We start from the raw sequence: 5,638 nt of genomic DNA, 5'->3' as shown, positions 1-5,638 counted from the left end.
ATATGAGTGTTGGCTCAGTTCAGTGGCTTTCTTGGGGCACGTGGTGTCCAGTGATGGTATTCAGGTTGGCCCGAAGAAGATAGAGGCGGTTCAGAGTTGGCCCAGATCGTCCTCAGCCATAGAGATTCGTAGTTTTCTTGGTTTGGCGGGTTATTATCGCCGGTTTGCTCAGGGATTTTCATCTATTGCATTGCCCTTGACCAAGTTGACTCAGAAAGGTGTTTCATTTCAGTGGTCTGACTAGTGTGAGGAGAGCTTTCAGAAGCTCAAGACTGCCTTGACCACAGCTCCAGTGTTAGTATTGCCATCAGCTTCAAGTTCTTATACCGTGTATTGTGATGCTTCGAGAGTTGGTATTGGGTGTGTTCTGATGCACGAGGGTAGAGTTATTGCTTATGCTTCTCGTCAGTTGAAGCCTCATGAGAAGAACTACTCTGTTCATGATTTGGAGTTGGCTGCCATTGTGCACGCGTTGAAGATTTGGAGGCATTATTTGTATGGTGTGTCTTGTGAGGTGTTTACCGATCATCGTAGCCTCCAGCACTTATTCAAGAAAAAGGATCTCAATTTGAGGCAGCGGAGGTGGTTGGAGTTGCTTGAGGATTATGACATTACTATCTTGTATTATCCAGGGAAGGCCAATGTGGTGGCCGATGCTTTGAGCCGAAAGGCGGTGAGTATGGGGAGTTTGGCATATATTCCAGCTGGGGAGAGACCTCTTGCAGTTGATGTTCAGTCCTTGGCCAATCGATTCGTGAGGTTGGATATTTCGGAGCCGAGTCGGGTATTGGCTTGTGTGATTTCTCGGTCTTCCTTATATGAGCGCGTTAGAGAGCTTCCAGCATAGTGATCCTCATTTGCTTGTCCTTAAGGACAGAGTTCAGCATGATGATTCCAGAGATGTGACTATCGGTGATGATGGGGTGTTGAGGATGCACGGCCGGATATGTGTGACCAATGTAGATGGGCTTCAGGAGTTGATTCTGGAGGAGGCCCATAGCTCGCGGTATTTCATTCATCCGGGCGCCGCAAAGATGTATCAGGATTTGAGACAGCATTATTGGTGGATGAGAATAAAGAAAGACATTGTGGGATTTGTAGCTCGGTGCCTCAATTGTCAGCACGTGAAATATGAGCACCAGAGACCGGGTGGCTTGCTTAAGCGGATGGATATTCTAGAATGGAAGTGGGAGCGGATCACCATGGACTTTGTAGTTGGGCTTCCACAGACTTTGAAGAAGTTCGATGCTATTTGGGTGATTGTGGATCGGCTGACCAAGTCAGCGCACTTCATTCCTATCTGTACTACTTATTTTTCAGAGCTCTTGGCAGAGACCTATATCCGGGAGATTGTTCGTTTGCATGGTGTCCCGGTTTCCATTATTTCAGATAGGGGCACTCAGTTTACTTCATAGTTTTAAAGGTCTGTACAACGAGAGTTGGGTACACAGGTTGAGTTGAGCACACCTTTTCACCATCAGACGGACGGGCAGTCCGAGCGCATTATTCAGATGTTGGAGGACATGTTGCGCGCTTGTATCATTGATTTTGGAGGGTCATGGGATCAGTTTCTATCACTCGCAGAGTTTGCTTATAATAATAGTTACCAGTCGAGTATTCAGATGGCTCCGTACGAGGCTTTGTTTGGGAGGCGGTGTAGATCTCTAGTTGGTTGGTTTGAGCCGGGAAAGGCTATTCTATTGGCTACACATTTTGTGCAGGATGCTTTAGACAAGGTGAAGGTGATTCAGGAGAGGCTTCGTACAACGCAGTCGAGACAAAAGAGCTATGCTGACAGGAAGGTTCGGGATGTGTCCTACATGGCTGGCAAGAAAGTTCTGTTGAAGGTTTCACCCATGAAGGGTGTTATGAGATTTGGGAAGAGGGGTAAATTGAGTCCTCGGTTCATTGGGCCTTTTGAGGTACTTCGGAGGATTGGGGAGGTGGCTTATGAGCATGCTTTGCCACCCAGCTTGTCGAGTGTGCACCCGGTATTTCATGTTTCTATGCTCTGGAAGTATATTACGGATCCGTCTCATGTTCTGGATTTCAACACGGCTCAGTTAGAGAGTGACCTGTCTTATGATGTGGAGCCAGCAGCTATTTTGGAGCGTCAGGTTCGAAAGTTGAGATCAAAGGATATAGCTTCAGTGAAAGTGCAGTGGAGGGGTCGACCCGTGGATGAGGCTACCTGGGAGACCGAGCGCAAGATGCGGAGCAGATATCCTCACCTGGTTTAGGCTTCAGGTATGTTTCTTGACTCGTTCGAGGACGAATGTTTGTTTAAGAGGGGGAGGATGTAATGACCTGGCCGGTCATTTCATGAGTTACCGCTCTGTTTCCCCCATTTCTGCATCTTATTGCTTTGTTTATCAGTTCTATGTGTGATCGAGTTGGTTGGCTCGGGTTCGGAAAGGTTTTGGTAAGGTTTGAGACACTTAGTCTCTTTTAAGAAAGCTTAAGTTAGAAAGGTCAACTGGACGTTGATTTATGTGTTAGAGGGCTCGGATGTGAATTCTGATGGTTCGGATAGCTTCGAGAGGTGATTTGTGACTTAGGAGCATGATCAGAATGTGTTTTGGAGGCCCGTAGTAGATTTAGGCTTGAATTGGCGAAAGTGGAATTTTGGCGTTTTCCGGTTGATAGGTGGGTTTTTGATATAGGGGTCGGAATGGAATTCCGAATGTTTCAGTAGCTCCATTGTGTCATTTGGGATGTGCGTGCTAAATTTCAGGTCATTCGGACGTGGTTTGGTATACTTTTTGATCAAAAGCGGAATTCGGAAGATTGTAGAACCTTAGGCTTGAATTCGATGTGTTTTGGTCATTTTGATGTTGTTTGAGGTGTTTTGAAGGTTGGTATAAGTTTGAATGGTAGTATAAGACTTGTTGGTGCTTTTGGTTGAGGACCCGGGGGCCTCGGGGTGATTTTCGAATGGTTGGCGGAAAGATTTGGAGTTGGTTGTGACAGCTGAAGTTTCCCATTGCTGTCATAACCGCACCTGCAGCTAGGGGACCGCGGGTGCAGTCTCGCAGAAGCGAGATCGTGGTCGCAGAAGCGGAAAGGGGCTAGGAGAGCTGGAACCGCACAAGCGGTCAAGGAGCCGCACCTGCGATGGCGCAGGTGCGGATTATGCATCGCAGATGCGGAGTTGGGCGACTTAAGTAAGGACCGCAGATGCGGTTCGTGGACCGCAAAAATGGCGTCGTAGGAGCGGAATTTTGGCCGCAGATGCGAAATGTCTGGGCCAGAAGGTATAAGTTATTTCCTTCGCGATTTTTGAGCTATTCCACCATTTCTAAGTCGGTTCTTGAAGCTTTTTGGGCGATTTGAAGAAGGATTTCAAGGGGAATTCATTGAGGTAAGGATTTTGGACCTAAAACTCGTTCCTATGGTATTATTTCATGGATTAGAGTTGTAACTAATTGATGATAGGCTATAATTAGGTATTTTAGTCGATTATTACACTCTAATTTACTGCACTTTAATTGAGTTTGAGCTTTAATCGCTAGTGTTTTGCACTAATGGTGTGTTTTATGCCTTGTAGGAGTGATTCCGAGCTATGTAGATGCTATGGAATGAATTCAAGTGATTTGGAGCTTTGAAGTCTGAGTAAAAGTTCAAGGAATTAAGTCGGGATCGTGTTTTGGGGTCAACGGATGATAGTTACAGCGAACGAAGACTCGAGTAGGTATATTGCGCACTGTCTAGTAAAATAGATATAACCTTTCGCTCAGAACTCCATTTGGGCTCCACAATATATGGTTGGAAAGCTAACTCAAAGGGCTACAACTTTCATGCTTTACGTTTTTCCAAATTCAAAGAGGAACAGGGTGACAATTGTGCGTCAATAGCACGATCGCGCTCAGGCCGCGCTCGTCAGGCAGAACACTGGGCCACTAGCGCGACCACTAGCGCGATCGCGCTAGTCAAACCCGGGAAAAGTGTCCTTTTTCACATTGGAGAAGGTATAATTGTATGGGTCCAACCCTACTTGGTATATATACATGGAAAACGGTATTTTGAGGGAGGGGGACGTTTTTGAGGGTAAAACACAAGCACAGAGCCGCCGTGGAGGCTGGGTTTCATCCTTTCTCCCACAAACTCAGTAATTTTTATGTTTCTTTGTATGATTTGTTGTTTTGCTACCATGTATATGTGGAGCTAAACTTCACGTTCTAGGGTTGTGGTTCTTTCATGACTATTGTTATTCGAATATTTATTTTGATTTCTTAGTTTATCATATTGGTTTATTTATTCAATCCTGCACTTAATTATTTGATTGCTTGTTCACCAATTGAATACTATCTACGAATCTAGAGTTGAACTCAAAAGTGGGAATTCTAGATTTCATATAGGATTGAGTAGAGCAAGTTCTTGAACCTGGGCATCAGGGAACGGATTCGCGGTTAGGATAGACATATACCTAATTGCCTTGCTTGGTTGAAATACAGGAATTATAAATGCGTTCTTGTTGATTCTAACTCCATAGACATATAGGCGTTAGGTTAGCTTGAATATGCGAGTAAGAACTCGACAGATTCTTATGAGCAATATTAACCCTGTCAACTAATAAACTCGATAATTAGTTAGTCAATTCAATTGAAGAATACAATAGGAATGTTAGATAGCCCATAACCCTAGATCGTTTTCATTACATTGATATCATAAAAATCTGCCCTTTCTCTCTGTTAAAAGTTCATTATTTATATCATTTATTTAATTAGTTTAGAACCAAATACTTCTAGGTTTAATTCTTTTTTAGATAATTAGGATAGTCTAATTTAGTTAATAGTTAATCACAAGTCCTCGTGGGTTCGACATCCGACTTTTAGTCACTTTATTACTTGACGACCGCGTATACTTGCGTGTGTGTTTGGCCGCAACATGTTTTTGGCGCCGTTGCCGGGGACTTAGAAATTAACTATTTTTCTATATTAGACTTTTACTTTTATCTTTACAAGTTTTGATTTTTTTTCCTTCTCTTTTTGTAAATATTTTTATTTTTATAACAATTTTGATTATTCTCTTAGTGTGTTTCTAGTTCTCTCAACATGACATCTGGGGATGAAATATCCGGAGGTAAGGTTATTGATGAAGAAGCATGGTTGACGAAAGACTTTTATGGCCCGTCTTTTTGGGCTTGTCATGACCTGATTTCTGGAAGGTCTGAATTTGAATATGGGAGTAAGGGTTGGTATTGGGAAGAATATTGACGATTAAGGGAATACGAGGAACGTCGTTGTCTTCTAACAAAATTGGTGAATGACTGGTCTAAGGAGAGAGATGAACTTGCACATAAAATTGATAATTTTTGCTTGGCTGTACATAACTTAGATGCAGATTTGAGCACAAAGGTTGATGCGTGTAACGCCCAACAAATTAATAATGAGTTGTGTGAAGCTGAAAAAAATCTTCTAGACCAAATTGAGGAGCTAAAACGAGAATACCAATCACTAGACCATGTTTTTCTTGAGTGTGCCAATATTGAGAAGAGTGCTCTAGAGTCATGTGAGGGAGTAGATAACATTACTTTGGGAGACTTGAGTATGTGTAAATATGGGGATGCAAATAGTAGTAAAATTCTTGAGTTAGAGCGCATTAGACCTCATTCCAATCATTTTTCCACATTGTATTT

This window comes from Nicotiana attenuata, unplaced genomic scaffold, assembly GCF_001879085.1.
Source record: "Nicotiana attenuata strain UT unplaced genomic scaffold, NIATTr2, whole genome shotgun sequence".
Taxonomy (NCBI): Eukaryota; Viridiplantae; Streptophyta; class Magnoliopsida; order Solanales; family Solanaceae; genus Nicotiana; species Nicotiana attenuata.
The sequence above is the reverse complement of the archived record's forward strand: the minus strand, read 5'-3'. Positions refer to the sequence as shown.